Raw genomic sequence first — 17,471 nt, forward strand, 5'->3', positions numbered from 1 at the left:
ACTTTTATAATACAATATTGTGCACATTTTCTTTAAAATGTTCAATTTGTGACTTAGAGTCAGTATATATTTAAATCAGAAGACATCGTGCAGTCAAATGCTCTTTTGCCTGGAGTCTGTCATACAGAGTGAAGTAAGTCAGAAGGAGAAAAACAAATACCGTATGCTAACACATATATATGGAATCTAAGAAAAAAAAAAGTCATGAAGAGACTAGGGGTAGGACGGGAATAAAACACAGACCTACTAGAGCATGGACTTGAGGATATGGGGAGGGGGAAGGGTAAGCTGTGACGAAGTGAGAGACCTACTAGAGCATGGACTTGAGGATATGGGGAGGGGGAAGGGTAAGCTGTGACGAAGTGAGAGACCTACTAGAGCATGGACTTGAGGATATGGGGAGGGGGAAGGGTAAGCTGTGACGAAGTGAGAGACCTACTAGAGCATGGACTTGAGGACATGGGGAGGGGGAAGGGTAAGCTGTGACGAAGAAGACATTGTGCATAGTTTCATTTAGTAACCATTGAATAATTTCAATGCACACAAAATGTTAATCGTATAACCAAAATTATCATTTTCTTTTCAGGATCCTAATTTCAAACTAAGAAGATAGACTAGCGCATTTCGGGAGCTTTTGGACCATAAGGATTGAAATCAAAGGATATCAGATAAATCCTCAGCTATAAGAATGAATGAACTCTATAATGCTCAAATGCGCTGATGTTTGGACTGTACGTTGCTGTAATATAAAGAGGAAGAAGCAAGCACAATTTCACACTTAATCAAACAAATTAGAATTAGTGACATCTAATATTTTCAATTATTTCCTCACACAGTCAACTGTTTCCAACTTCATAGATAGAATATATTAGAATATCTTTATAGTAAAGGTTATTTTTCTTCTAAAATTTGGAATTTAAAATGTTTAATGCGGGCTTCCCTGGTGGCGCAGTGGTTGAGAATCCGCCTGCCTATGCAGGGGACACGGGTTCGTGCCCCGGTCCGGGAAGATCCCACATGCCGCGGAGCGGCTGGGCCCGTGAGCCATGGCCGCTGAGCCTGCGCGCCCGGAGCCTGTGCTCCGCAGCGGGAGAGGCCACAACAGTGAGAGGCCCGCATACCGAAAAAAAAAAAAAAATGTTTAGTGCAATATACTTTACATTCATAAAAATATTCAGAACTCAAGAGCACTGACATTATTTAGACACTTTGTTATGTAACTTTTAAAACTGATTCAAATAAATCCATATTTAAATTTCAAAGTGGTTGAGTAGTGCTTCAATAAATATGGCAACGTAGAAGTTTTCAGACTGTATAGTTTCCTGTATATTATGTTTGCATGTGTGGGTATATATGAATGCTGTGTCTCAGTGAGGGTAATCTATCTAATTGATTTCACTTTGACACGTCTTATTTATTTAAAGAAGGGAAACACTTTAGGCCTCTGCAGAATTTCCTTTTGGGGGCCAATATTCCTGAAATTATGGTTAAATAGAATACTGCTTTTACTTCAAAATGTGTAATGTGCAATGGCCTATGTCCTACTGTTGTGTTCCCATCAAGTATTTACTAGAGAAGTTATTTTTTTGCTATTTTTTTCTTTCGATCAGGTGAAATTAAGGCATGCACCTTAGTATTTATACAACTAGAAGTAATTTTTTGTCATTTTCATTGTCTTTTGTGCCATGCTGCCATCTTGTGGCCAGTCAATTAAAAAAAATATATTCCTGGCCAGTACACCAAAATCACCTCCAAAGCATTGCATAGTGTAACTTCCAACATCATGGAAGATATTTACTCTCATAAGGATTATCCTCCTAACTATCTCTCAGTAACAAAGCCATAATAGTTCTTTGTGACATCTGAAAGTTTTAGGTAATTTACCTGAGAATTTCCTTACTTCCTTTGATATTAAATTCTATATAAATTGATATTAGCAACAGCCTAAAAAAGAAGAAAACACTTAAATACTTTTTTCACCCAAATGTATTTCATGATGTATATCCTATTTTGTACCTGTATAAAATAAAATCATTTATATTAAGAATTTGCACAATTTTACACTTTCAGATTGAACATATGAGATAAAGATAAATTACATCTAAAGCTAAAGATATGTGGTACTTGACGTTATTACATGCTCAGGGTTACAGAATAATTAAAATATTTGCTTAAATTTTATAGTTGTCTATAGATCCTACAGTTAGGAAAGAATTTAATCATATTTTTTTCTTAGATTAGGCCTTTTTAAAAAAACACTGGTTGAACTTTTGTCATTTTTAAAGGCTTTATTTTTTATAGCAGTTTTAGGTTCACAGCAAAAGTGAGGGGAAGGTTCAGAGAGTTCCCATATACCCCCTCCCCCCTCGCATGCACAACCTTCCCCATTAAAAGTACCAGAGTGGTACTTTTGTTATAATGGATGAATCTACCTTGATGCATCATTATCACCCAAAGTCCATAATTTACTTTCTATTCACTCTTGGTGGTGTACTTTCTATGGGTTTGGAGAAACATGTAATGACATGTATCCATCATTATACTATCATACAGAGTATTTTCACTTCCCTAAAAACTGTCTGTGCTCTACCTGTTCATCCTTCCCTTCACCCTAACCTCTGGCAACCACTGATCTTTTTACCGTCTCCTTAGTTTTGACTTTTGCATTTTTCTTTTATATTAAAAGCAAGATACTATACACAGCCCATGGTCGGTATACATACAACCTTCTCCCATCACTTCATCCCCGAGATAGGATAGAGTGGGCGGGAACTCTGAGCACACAGCTGGCTCTGCCGAAGTGCCTGAGGCTGCTCCCGAGTAAGATTTTGTCCAACCAGCTTGGGCTCCTGGCCAGCCGTGACAGTGCTTTCAGTCCAGCTGTTGTTCACTCACATCCCGGTTCAGCCCTTCGTCGGGGCTCCCCATCTTCCTCCTACGGTGAAAGAGCACATGGGGGGATGCTCGGCTTCCACTTCAGTTCGGTCTTCATGGCCTCCTGGCTCTTCCAACAGGAAGCAGTAAGAATAGTGAGACGGGTTTTATTACATTGTTCAAAATATTTAAAGAGCTTTCTGCTTTCAGTTTAGTCAAATGTGTATCTAAACCCAACAATATATATCTTAAAATCACAGCATATAACGTAAATAATTATAGTCAACCTAACGGTCATGGATGATCATGCTTTACTGGGTAAGAATTGGTACACTTACCTGTAGCTTTTTGAGGGACAATAAAATAAATTTGAGGGAAATTACTAAATAGAGATTTGGTTACAGGTATATACATATATATATATTTATGAATACACACATATTAGGACTCATTATGAAACAAATACTGTTTTCTGAAAAAATAGGTAGAGTATACTTTAGAAATAGAGGAGGAATAAGAACATATTAAAAAGTATTTTGGGGTAACTCACTGATCAGCAAAAGGATATAATGTGCTTGAATTAAAAACAATCAAAATGGGCTTCCCTGGGGGCACAGTGGTTGAGAGTCGGCCTGCCGATGCAGGGGACACGGGTTCGTGCCCCGGTCCGGGAAGATCCCACGTGCCGCGGAGCGGCTGGGCCCGTGAGCCGTGGCCGCTGAGCCTGCGCGTCCGGAGCCTGTGCTCCGCAACGGGAGAGGCCACAACAGTGAGAGGCCCGCGTACCGCAAAAAACAAACAAACAAAAAAAACAATTAAAATACAGAGGAGTTTACAGAACTTTATATAGGCTTTATTTCTTTCTTAATGGAATTACAATAACCCTTCCTAATAGAATGAAAATTGTTCTGAAAGCAGCCTTTTCCCGATTTGTGCTATTCAACCTGAGGAAAGTGTGTGACATAAAAAATATTTAATCAGTCCCTGATCATGAAATGCTACTGGTGGGCATTTCTGATGTTCCACTCATATCTTGTTATTCTCCTGCTCTGGGCAAAGCAGCAAGAAGGTCACTGTTCTTAATTATTTCATGATTAGATGAGACCATATAACTAGCAATGGGTTATTAATAGGTGGCCTGCACATTCCTGGTCTGAAACTTTTCACTCCAGCATGGGGGCCCTCCAGCCCTTGTTTACTCTGCTGCATTGACCCAGGAGGCCCCTGTTTCCGGTGCAGCCACTATGGCCTGTTGGGGCCTCTATTTGTTTGGATCATTGTATTGAGGCAGGGAGATCTGAAGGCATGAGGTGTCACCTGGACTAAAGAGGACTTTGGATCAACCGAAAATAAACCTTTGTTGGGCTAAACCACTAAGATTTAGGGAGTATCTTCTTATTATAATGGAGCCTGTCATGACTAATGCAAGGGACTGAAAAGTTCATATATTTGTGCCTATATCGGTCACTTATTTTCTTAACCATTGGCACATTTTGACACTACTTGACTTTTAGATACAATGATTCTGTTCACCCCTCTCCACTCAGAATTCAGCAGAAAGTACGATTTATTAGGGTCTGACTCCTCAGCCTCATGTGATTTGTTCTGTAGCACACGTGACAACTGGGAACATCAGAAAAGAAAGGAAAATGGACTTTGAAGGAATTGAGGGGCACACACAAAAGGCCTACACAGTAACAAGGACGATAGGAAAAAAGAAGCTGAAGCCACAGGCTCCCCCTGTATTTCCTCACCTCCTCCAAATGTAAGGAATATTGCTTCCCCTGGGGTCCTGCAGACTCTTTCCCATCCCAGGGCCTGAGATGAGAGCTTTGGTCCTGGGATTTCTCACATTTCCTCTGTTTCTCTTTCAGTAGTTCTCAGTTGCTTCTAAAAGAGTGTTTCCTTATCTAAGAGGGCAATAGTCTTGTCTTGGTTTTGTGGACTCTTGCAGAAGTTCACAAGACCTAATCTGGCCTGAGCTCTAACTATAAAAGAGAGTGACAAGCTCTTGTGTTTAACACACTGTTAAATTTTGTCACATCATTAAGGCTTACGGGTTTGGTTGAGTGTAGACTTACCACAGCTGATATTGAGGAGTTGGTGCTGCTTAGAAATGATACTAAATTGAGCCACTTGTTTAGCCCAAGGATGTTTTCTCTCCAGTGAACCTAGAGTATAATGTACCTTGCTGACATAATACCCATGACTCTTCCTTTGCACAGCTCCAGGGGGTACCCATTACCCCAGGGTCAATAGTAATGGCACCTCCTGACACTCAACCCACATTGGCACACATTGTGATGGTACCCCATGGAGCTGTCCCATAAGGTGGCCCTAAATGCCAGGCACAAAGAAGATACTTGATATTGATGCATGTTAGTTTCCCCGTGCTTTCATAAGCTTTTATTTGAGGGGACAGGCGCCTACTAACATTTTATCATTTGGGGGAAGCAGAATTTTAACTAGGATATATTTGATACATTTTATGCAAGCAAAAAGGTTGCCTCAATAGTTCTGTTTATTGCTGTCAATTTTTAATATTTTTTATTGTGTTCTGAAATCTTTTTCAAGTTAATTATAGTGACAGCTAATACTTGTATACACCAGGTGCTATTTGGAGATATTCATGTATAATAATTTGAAAGTCATGCAACGTTATTATTTCTGATTCCTAGACTGAGAAAGTGAGGCACAGAGAGATTCACCACCTTTTCCAGAATCACAGAACCCATAAATGTTGGAGTTGCCATTTGAACTCAGGCAATCTGGCTACAGAGTGCTTCTCCCTAAGTATAATATAGAGGTTATCCTGCTTCTGATATATTTATCTTGCTAACTCTATTCCTCTTCACGTTCCTTTTGCTGACATGAATTGGTGCCGAAAATTTGGCTCTAAAAAAACAAGCCACTCGGTGGGTTTCTCTGAAATAATTAATCAACGTATCCACACTAATGTGTATTCATGACCCATTAATATGACTCAGAAATGCTTTATGAGGCAACACTTGACCATCAAAAAATTTGAAACATATGAAAAGGAACATAGTTTCAGGTTCTCACATTTACTTTTATGTTTCTCTAATGGCCTGTTTTCATAAAGAGAATGTATTTACTCTCTTCGATTATAGTATCTGCCTTTAAAATCTAGTCTAATTGTATGACAGTATCCTTCACATTTGATATTTGAGCTTTAAATAAAATTATATAAATAAATATAAATAAATATAATAAAAATAAATAAATAAATAAATATAATAAATAAATAAATATATAAATAAAAATATATTTACTTCGAGTTTGTTTTTATGACTTTTAAGACAGCTTTTGTGCAAAAAGCAAATACAGTATGGAAGGAATCACACTCCAGAGAAAACAGCCAGGAAGTGTGCCCAGTGGGCTATCCTACTAGAACCCAAGAGGACTCAAACCCACCTCTATCTCTCAGACCTGACAGGCTTGAGATGTGCTCTGATTTGGTCAAAGGGGGCCTGAGGGGGGAGAGTGGAGACTGGTCTAACTTCAGTGCACCACCCAGTTTCTTGAGTGCCAGAAGACTTTTAGGAGAGAGGCTTCATGGTCTGAGAATTTCATAAGAAATTTCCAAGTCCTTGGGCCTACAAAGCCTGGCTTTGCGTCTGGATTACCAACAGCTGCATGACCTTAGGGCAGTGATCACTCATGCCAAAACAGCTTAGAATCAAGTTCTGTTGTGGAACCTTGAGAACCCTAACCTTGGTTAGGGTTAGGGTTAGGGTGCTTTCAGGAATATCTGTATGGACCACCCTTGGGGTACCTCATTGAGGTTCACACTCCGATGGCACAGTGAGCGGCATGAGGATGCCAGAGAGGGGCTTCCAGAATGTCCAGCTTTAACAGGGAGGAATCCAGAACAGGAGAGGCAAGTGTCATTGGATGTATGTGGACTGGTTTGTGAGAGCAGGTGAAGCGGGCATTTGAGGGATTCCCAGTCATGTTTGAGGACTGGTGAGGCACAGACTACCATGGCTAACCCAACATGAACTCTCACTTTCCTCCCTAGTAACAGAGCCCTGATTTTGGGAGTCATGTTGCCATTCAGAATAAAAGATTATACTTCTTATCCTCCTCACAGCTCAGTGTGGCCATGCCCCTAAATTCTAGAAAAAGAAATCTAAGCAGGTGAATCTTGTGAGGCTTCTGGAAATACTCACTTTTTTTGTTTTGTTTTTAGGCAAGGCTTCTGAAATTTCTTTCTTGGCCTGGAAGATGAAGTCGATGGCAGGAACTTCAGCAGTCATATTGAAACATGAGGTAAACATGGATGGAAGAAGTCAAACGCTGATTGTGAGCAGAAACTGAAGTTCCAGAGTCTTTTATGAATACAGTGTATTTGATCTATTTTTTTTGAACTGCCTAACTCTGAGCTGCTTTTAAATGAGTAATGGTCATAATCATGACTGATAAATTAGTGTAAAGAGGATTCCTAATACAACAGTTACAGGACAAAGAATCAGTCAAATTAGTAAAATATCCTGTGTATCCACAGCCTAACCAAGCATGAAAGTGTTTTGACTATGAGTTTAATAAACAATAATTAGACTGCACAAAACTGGCTTGGAGGGAAGTTATCATTTAAACAACAATTACTGAGACCCTTATATAAACAGTGCTCTTGCAAACGTGGTGGGTTCAGGCAAAGAACTGAATACAACTTGGTGCCTGCTCCCAGAATCACACTTCTGTGCAGAAGAAAGACATGCATTTTATAAGTAATATGAAGCAATTTTAAAAATTAAGCTTTATTTTTTACAGTAGTTTTAGGTTCGCAGCAAATTGAGAGAAAGGTACAGAGGTTTCCCATGTATCTTCCGCTCCCACCCGTGCATAACCTCCCCCATTATCAACACCCCTCCACCAGAGTGGTGCATTTGTTACAACTGAGGAACCGACTTTGACACCTCATAATCATCCAGAGCCCGTAGTTTACATTAATGTTCACTCTTGCTGTTCCATGGCTTTAGACAAATGTATAATGACATGAATCCACCATTATAGTATCATACAGAGTAGTTTCACTGCCCTAATAATCCTCTGTGGTCCGCCTTTTAAAACAATTTTAAAGGTGCTATTAGTATACAAAGAAGTTATTATGTAATGGTTGGAGATCTCAAGTACTGAGACATGGCGACATCTAATTTATATAAATGCACAGTGTGTGATGTGTCCTTGGCTTGTCTTCTTGACAATATCAAGATATTAGTGTCTCTGTAAATCCCTGGTTGTACACAAGCCAGGTCTCTTTTAAAATTCATGAAACAGACGGTAATACAGTCCTTGGCCTAACTCCAGGATATTGCTGGTTATTAGGTAGTCAGTTGATTGACATAATACCTTTGCATTTACTTTCCAGGCACAGTGCAGTGCCCTTTCCAAAAAAACCAGTGCTATGATCCCAAAGCTGGTATCAAAGTAATATTTGATTTGTACAGATTGAAAGAGATGTTTGCAAGCTGCAAAAATGATTGTGTCATTCTCAGATAAAATTTCCAAGCAGATTAGTAAACAAATTATTCTGAAGTATTGGAACACTTACAAAGAGAAGGGGTGATCACTAGAAACTAACATAAGTTCACTAAGTATAAGATTTAACGAAATCAATTTATATTCTGTTAGAGAAGGTGAATGAAAACGATGCACATGGATGTCATTTGCGGCAGGACATTAACAAAATTTCTCTCTATTCACTAGGAAATGCTGGAACAATTTCAGCTAGAATGATGATAGCGATCTGAAAGATTTACATCTACAGAAATGACTCCTGATTTCTTAAAGCCTCATTTCTTTCTGTCTTAGTAGTCTGTTCTCGTCTAGGTATATGCACGGGCAAGAGACAAATTGTGAAGAATGAAGGACAGGAAGACCTAATGGGAATATAAATAGAAACATTTTGCACAAAGTAAGCATGGAAATAGGTAATAGCTTACAAAGGTAGTTCTGAAAGCAGCAATACTTATTCAATGGAACACTTTCCTGTTATTTACATATGTTTATATCTGACCAGAGGACTTAAAAGACAACAAAGCCAAGTCATAAAAATCATTTAAAATTTTGGTTGTATAATTTTGGTTGTATAATTCGTATGTATCAATATTTTTTTGATTTGAGATGAAATTTGAGTCACCAGTGGCATTTATATAGTGTTAGTCATCCTCAATCTCAAATAACCTCTATAATATTGAATTGCAAGACCCATGATTAGTGATGGACTGCTCTGGTTTCTAGATAATAGCGTTTGCTTCTATTCCTAGATACCTGAGATGAAGCTTTATAATTTGAAGAAACAAGCACACTTTTGACCGTTTGGATTCAAAAGCATGCACTTTCCTTATTAAGGATAAAAGTATTTTAAATTAATCTCAAAAAACTATTCTTAGTTAAAATTTATTACTGTCTATACCTTTCACTAAGATGTTTACTGTAACTTACACAATGTTATATGCCAATTATATCTCAATAAAGCTGGGAAAAAAGGATGTTTGTTGTCGTTTTTAACCTTGTCAGACTCATTGTATATGATTCGCATTGGGGTTTTCCATCTGTCTTCCAGCTACATATTACTTTTATTAACTCATTAAAACAATAAAGTATTAAAGTTTGTTCCTTGTCACAATTTTATTTCTTCATTTTGTCATTATGATTAAACCAAACTTTTACCTCTAGTTCATAATAAACATTTTCTTTTTTCTTTTCTCCTGAAGCCTATGCTATTTTCTTTATTTCCCACTTCATGTGCAAAATTAGCCTTCTCTTTCCCTGGAGGTACAAAAAGTTTTTCAAGTGATTTTTGTAAAAATACATTTTGAAGCCAAATTATGTGTTTTCTTTTCCAAATCTTTTTGGTCTCCATTCTCCTCCAGGAACATAAGCTCTTACAAGGCAAGGCTTTCATAGAGTAATTTTTCTAGAATATACACAGATATTTTTATCCTGCAGCACTTTGTATGTCACTTATTTCTTATGTTTATGATTTATTAAAAAAATTAAATGATTAATAAATTGAAAGAAAGGAAAACTTAAATAAATTTTGCTTTGCAAAAAGAAGGGATTGATTTAACTGTGTGATTGGCAAATTATTTTATGAGTAACATAACATTATATGATTATACCCAAGCAACTATTAAAAGCCCATGACTTTCTATGAGGTTTAATAAATTCCAATTGAGATAGGAATAAAATCAGTTGTAATAGAAAAGTGTAACATATCAAGAATAAAAACTAAGAAATAGGCACTAAAATAAGTTGTTCATCAAGAATCAGAATATAATTCACAGAAATGCAGAATGATTTTCCCATTATAAAAAAACACAATCGGATTTTTTTAAGTATCTCTTTTCTTTAAAAAATGTTGTTTTCTTAAATTATTTTTCAAATTACATTTACTTTGTGTGTGGGAGGAGAAATAGATTTTAACCCAATTAGGGAAAATTCTTAATGAAATTATATATTCTGGTGGAGAAATTGACAGCTTTAAAGTTTGTAATAATTTTATTTAAGTCCTGACTTGAGTAAAAGTTACTTCTCTGTAATTCCTAAGCATGTATTAAATAAACTTTCAGTGAAGCCACAAAAGTCTGAATTTTTACCCAATTATATGTTTTTCCCCTGTCTAGATTAATGTTTACCAAGATAAATCTTGTATTTCTCATAGAACAACAGATAACCTGTAATTCCTGTGGACATGAAGTTCTTTCCCTAATAAGGCAATGGGATATTGCACCTTCCCTCCGTACCCCTGCCTGCCTTGGCCGGGACCTGTTCACACCAACATGCTGGGATGTGTTCACTTCTCATTTGATTCCAAAAATAACACACAGTGTCTGTGCATGAGGTGCAAGGTTTTGCTGTTTCCAAAAGGCCTGCATTTCCATGGAAACCAGACAGGCGAAAAAGAAAGGATAAGTGCATGAAATCATTCCGTGCTTAGAAACAAAGCTGAATGCAGACCAACTGCCTCATTTGAATTCAGCCTGTGAGAACCAGGGCCCACACTGACCCTGGGCTACTGAAGGAAAGCTTGCTCCCCGCCGGCTTTAGTCCAGGAGAAATACATCTCTTCCTCTCACTGGAGATATTTTAAAGGCTAGAAAGGCAGGATTTGAAATCCAAGAGCCCAGATTATTTCTACCTTCTGCTACTCTGGTAATCTGAAGTTCACATTTCCATTCTGTGAAATACAAAATCTTAAAAAAACATTCCTAATTGCTTATCATTTCAAACGAATGTTCAAAGTTATTTAAATCTGAAAGCTTAGTGAACAATGCTTTGAAATCTTTAGGAAATACTACGATAAACGAAAGATACTTGCCCACTGTAGCTTAATCAAGCAATGGATATTTGTCAAATGTCTATGGAAGACTTGTTATCAGCAAGCAAAATGTCTTTCAATCAGAAACCAAACAACCCTAGATCCAAGGAAAGAAAATTGCACCTATCTCTACCGTCAGAGCTTTCTAGAGGAGTATGAAATTTTGTTTTAATTGATATGGGAAATGCTACTAAAATTATGTGTATATCATGGACCCGAAGTTGGTTTTATTTATTTATGAAAACCACCCAACCATTTGTCATTAAGATAGAAAAAAGTCTCCCATGATTGTACTAAATAACTGGGGCTTCTATTCCCACATCCATCTGACCCCCACTTCCTTAGCATGCTGGTCACTTCACCCACATGTTAAGAGGAATATTGCCTGTCTGATACGGGTACTCTGAGACACAGAAGTTCTAGAGAAGAGACGACGGACATGGGTTGGAGCCATTCAGTTTAGACTTCTCTCTTTAGCCATGTCTGATGCTGTAGTTGAAGGATTCATCGAAACTCTATTAAATTTAGTCATCTGTGTGTGTGCAAGTGTGAACTATTCTTTTTTTGGTGTGAGACAAGTTTGGGCATATCAGGGCTATTTTGCCACCAGAATTTAGGTATTATAGCCAAATTAATACTAAATTACTAATAAATACTTAATATTAAATTAATTAAACAAGAATGCCATTGCACTGAGATGAAACCAATGACAAACAGCCAACAGGCTTTAAGCTGTGGCCAGTCAAATAATTTCCTTTTTTTGTTTCCACTTAAAAAAACTCACCCCCCAAAAGAAAAAGTCAAAGAAAACAAACATGGTGCAAGAACAGTGGGTAATTTGGGAGATCACTACATGTGCCACTCAATTTGAACTTTCCTACAGTTTTCCTGGACTCCTGGAAGATTCTTACATATTGGACTGGATAATACATAATGAGAAATGTAAAACAACAACATCAAATAAAGCTTAAAAGTGGAGGATGAGTCCTGAGAAGAGAAGGTAACATAAGTTGGAGTGGAGAGTATTTGCTCCAATTTCTCATAGTGATTTTGTAGTGTGTTGGAGAGTAGAACCAAAGAGAAGACTCATATGTGACATTTCAGAGACTGCTACTGCTATGAAAAAAATTCATGTCGACATTGGACAGGGAGAGGGCAGAATGTAGACACTTTTAAAGAACACGTGTAAGACGCTCGAGCAATCACACATAATTAGAAAGTAAAGATTTGGACCTGAGGTCTCTGAAATTCTCTGGGTACAGGAGATAGTGTTTTGTTATTTTCACCCTTATTGTGGTGATACGACATTATGGAGTCTGTTGTTTCCTTAACCCCTGTGGATCTTTAACTCTGTTACAACACACTTCTCTGTGGGAAGTTGTCAAGTCAACTAAGAGAACAAAGACATAAAATCATTGGATTTTAAGTTTCAATAGTTTAGCCCATATGTAAGACAGATCCAGAAGAATACCTCCTGAGGCACAGCCAGCATCCCTCTCTCTTGTGGCCCTTCGCCCACTCCCAACACACACACACACACACACACACACACACACACACACACACACACACACAAGACATTGAGAGACCTGAAGGACTCTTGTGATCTTCCAGCGGGCGTCAGCAGTTCCAACATAATGGAGCTATAGACAGTGAGGTGGGTTGAGTGGAGGAGTCTCTGTGATACTAGCATGAGGAGATATATACCTACTTCCAAGGACTGATAAAACTTTGTACCTTGGGAACATAGAGAGGCAGTACGTTGTAGTGATTGAGATCAGTGTTGGAAGCCAGCATCCTGACACTTGCCGTAGGATGGTAGACAGGTAACGTAATCTTTTGTGCCTCGGCTCCCTTAGCTATAAAATCTAGGGAGGATTAAGTAAACTAATACATAAAGAAAGAATGTAGACCAGTGTCTGATATAGAGTAGGGGCTCTAACAATTGTAAATAATGTAAAAAAAAATCAATAAACAGAAACCTCAGTTAAATAGAGCTGGGAGACCGGAAGGGGAGCCCTCACACCCTGAGACAATAACAGAGCCCAACAGGAAAAAGAAAGACTCCTCTTCTTTCCTGGCAAGGACTCAGCCAATGAAAAGTCAAGGAATCGTTGTTTGCTATGGCCCCCATAACTTCCTTTTCACCTCTATAAAAGTGTTCTTCTCTTGCTCTGAGCGGACTTAACACATGGCTCACCAAGGTTGTGGACCCCGAATTGCAATTCTTAGCTGATTACCAATAAATCCATTTTTGCTGGAGAAATATCTGGCAGTTATTTGTTTCAGGTCAACACTAATTATTACTATCTACCCAATATGACATGGCCACTAAAGGTAGATGATTAGCTTTACCCCTAGAGGTTGTATCACACCTTCAGTTTCCAACGCATGCTATGGCATTATATGCACCCTCAGAAATTAACACTGATCTCTGGGGAAAAGGGAGAGGCCAGGTGATAGAAAAGCCCAAATATATTGTGTTCATCTTGAGTTGACTAGGACTAATATTGTCTCTCTTTGTAGAGACAAAGTTGATTTATAGAAAAGTAAGTTACATTATTTAAATGTCTGTGGTTTTGAAATTTTATACTTGCTACCTTATTATTGTATCTGGATTCCAAATTTCCCCTGAACCAGCTGCTTAATTTTGCCTTAGTTACTTGGATTTTCTGGCCCTTGCTAATCTTTTCATAAATTATGCAAAGTACCTTAACTCACTGAAGGCATAGAGTGGACCTGTATTACCATATTTTATGTGATTTCTGGGGAAAAAAATCTAATATTTTGGAAGTGTAATTAATGAGTATTTCAAAATTCTTAGCTTGAATTCTGAGCAAGTTTAGCAGAACATTAACTGCATATAGGAAATATACCTATGCCTCTTTGGAATCCTCTCAATACTATATCATTTCTTTATTTCTTTTTTTTTGATAATATAACAATCTATTTCTCTAGATTTTAAAATGTGTTGATAAATATATTATTAATTTATCTATTTATTCACTTATTCAGTATTTCCCTCACTCATTCATGCACTTTACAAGTTAAAATTATTTGAGAAGGAACATTTTTGTCTCCTTAGGGTAAATGGAGACAGACAAGATTCTCAAAAAACATAGCTAGGATCACTGAATTAAGATATTTCATTTACAAGTGGTGTAATCAGATACCTCCATATCATTCATACTATTTAAATTAAAAGTTTTAAATGTGGTTAAAAATCACAAGACTGTTTATTTTTTTAACTAAGTTTGAACAATAAAAATTTTTTATAAAAGTAGCATACAGTGATTTATCTTGGAAGAATGTGATTTACTTTTTGGCAACTTGAAAAAGATTTTCTGTAATCTCTCTTTCTTTCACACCTACTTTTCTTTTTTGATTATAGTGTATGTGCAATGATTCCTTACAGCAGTCATTAGTTTTCATATATTGTCATCATCGTCACCATCAACGTCATCATAAACATTTATTTTGCATCTAATTTGTTCCTGGAAACATGCAAGGGTACTGGAGAAGAGAATCTAGGCCAAGAGGAAGAGTAATTTTCACAAATAAATTTGACTCAGAAACCTTGCTTGGAAACTAGCTTACTGATGAAAAAAGAAGACAAATTTAATTATAATTGGTAGAATATTTGATCTTCTAAGCAGTGACAAAACTCAAAATTAATAGTAAATGGTGCCAGGAATTTTAAAAGCTTGTTCAAATTTTATCAACACACATGCAACTCTAGTAGCATCCCTGAACATTAGATGTTTTTATGATGGTCAAGAAACATATGTGAAGATCAATTCTCTATTTACCTTCAAACAAGTTTAAAAAAAATTATTCTGTAACATTAAGACTGATATTATCAATACAAAGTTCTTTTTTCTTTTTAAAACCATCTGTTCTTTATTGACAAGAGCTATAAAAGTATCAGAAACAGAATTTGGCTGATTCCTTACATAATTGCTCCCATAATTTAAAATCATGAAAACATGCCCCAAACTAATATGTCCCAACAGAATGTTTTAAAATAGCTTTTAATATAATGCTGCAGAAAGAAAAAATCAATTAAACATAAAGAAATTAAAAAAAAATACTTGACAATTTTATTTTCCAATTAAAAAATGTAGATGTTTGCCCAAGGGTCATGACATACTATTTAAGGTGATGACTTCTAACAGTTCTATTTTTAACACATGCTATATGTTATAATAAGTGTCTTCAGCCTTTAATGAGAGCAGTATTTCCTCTAAATGGGAGCTGTGCAGTATAAAGGACTATGGAGTTGATCTTTGAAGTCCAAGTCTCATGACCTTGTCATGAGGCTGGCCACTTAAACTCATGTCACCTTGGTTCCCTTCTCAGCTAAACTAAAATATACCCACCTCTTGGGGTTGCTTGGTTGATTAAATGAGACTATATATTAGGACAATTATTCAATACAATATTATTTATAAGTTTTTATTAATCTATATATTTTGCTAGCATTAAAATATTTAATGTATTTCTACTAATCATTGATCCATGCCATATATTTATCTGCTATTAACTTGATTAATTTAGCTACTATGTATTTTAATAAATAATTTTCCAGTTATTTTAGAATTTTTTCAAATAATTTGTTTTATTTTAATTTATTTATAAACTTTAAAAAATTTCTACAGTTCATTTTTTTTTTTGTATCAGAAGTCATCTAACCTTGCTTGCTCTCATAAATATGACTTCTATGTCTCATTCTTTTCTCCATCTTTCTTGAGCCTGTTATATATGCATTGCTAATTTTCAGCACCTCCTGCCATAAGAATTTTTTTTTTTTATTCTTAAAACTATGTTCCTTTAAATTAAACTTTTGTAGAACTGGAGGAGATCATGAGGAAGAAAAGTTGGCACTATGTTTTGGCCATAATTTATATTTTGCGATGTGTCGACACAGTCAAGGTTCTTGTTCAACTAGTCATACAGTTACATTTAACTAAGAAATACCCAATTGTTTGATTTTAAATCTTATGTTTTAATTTTGTATGGAAACTCAGGAAAATTCATTTACTTTCTGTTTTACAAACAAAGATACCTTCTCCTTTTCTATTTATTGCTTAAGGAATAGTCTGGTTGTTCAGCAGATGTCACTAGAAGGCTGTTGTACTGTTATTTTATGTTCTTACAGTCATACTAGCAAAGCCGAAATACAGATATTTTCAATTGCTTAATGTTAGAGATGTTTTAATGTCTCAATTTTAGGTGAACATAGAAAAGAAAAATACATATCCTTCAAATAAAAATAATTATTTAAGATAAAGAAACAATTCATATACTTTCATTGCGGTATATTTTTAGATGGCATTAAACGTGTATTAACGTAATGCAAGTCCCAATTAAATGATCCTAGAAACTCAAGCTGAACAACAGAGCTTAATAAATGGTGAAAAAGATTTCGCATCTTGTTCTCTGTCATTATCTATGTAAAGGTTTGCTAAAGAAAACTCTGTTGATGTATTTGCTCTTTCCGAACTCTGTCATGAGAAAGAAGGCATGCCTTGTCTGTTGTGATTGTTGTTTAAGAACAGGAAGTTCGTAGAAATAGCAAGTTGACCCTATGGTTCTTTATCTTCAGACAGTTCTCCTTAGACTTTAATTTTTATATTGCTACCTCCACTTAAGGATTCCTTTTAAATTTTTTTAATCATCAGCACCTTAGGTTTTCATAAAGCTCTCAGTCAACAAGGTCTCTTGTGTGGTCCCAATCTTCTCATTTTTAGTAATATGAAGCACACGTTCACTTTTTGGAATGTCCCTTAAACTCTCCTTGGGCTGCTCTTCCAGATAAGGCATTCTCAGTTCTTGAGTTCTTTCATTATTCTTATTCTTATTCTTAATTTGTAATGTCTCTCTTCCATCTAGTTCCTTCAATGTGAGTTCAGATTGAAGTGATTTACTTTGTCCATTAGTAATAATAAAGGTAGGGCTTTCCTGGTGGCTCAATGGTTGAGAGTCCGCCTGCCAGTGCAGGGGATACGGGTTCGATCCCTGGCCGGGGAGGATCCCACATGCCGCGGAGCGGCTGGGCCCGTGAGCCACAACTGCTGAGCCTGCGTGCCACGGCTGCTGAAGCCCGCCCGCCTAGGGCCCGTGCTCGGCAACATGAGAGGCCACTGCAATGAGAGGCCTGAGCATCACAACGAGGGGTGGCCCGCCCCCCGCCGAAACTAGAGAAAGCCCACGCACAGCAACAAAGACCCAACGCAGCCAAAAATAAATA

The sequence above is a fragment of the Physeter macrocephalus genome, chromosome 8 (genome assembly GCF_002837175.3).
Source record: "Physeter macrocephalus isolate SW-GA chromosome 8, ASM283717v5, whole genome shotgun sequence".
NCBI classification, from domain to species: Eukaryota; Metazoa; Chordata; class Mammalia; order Artiodactyla; family Physeteridae; genus Physeter; species Physeter macrocephalus.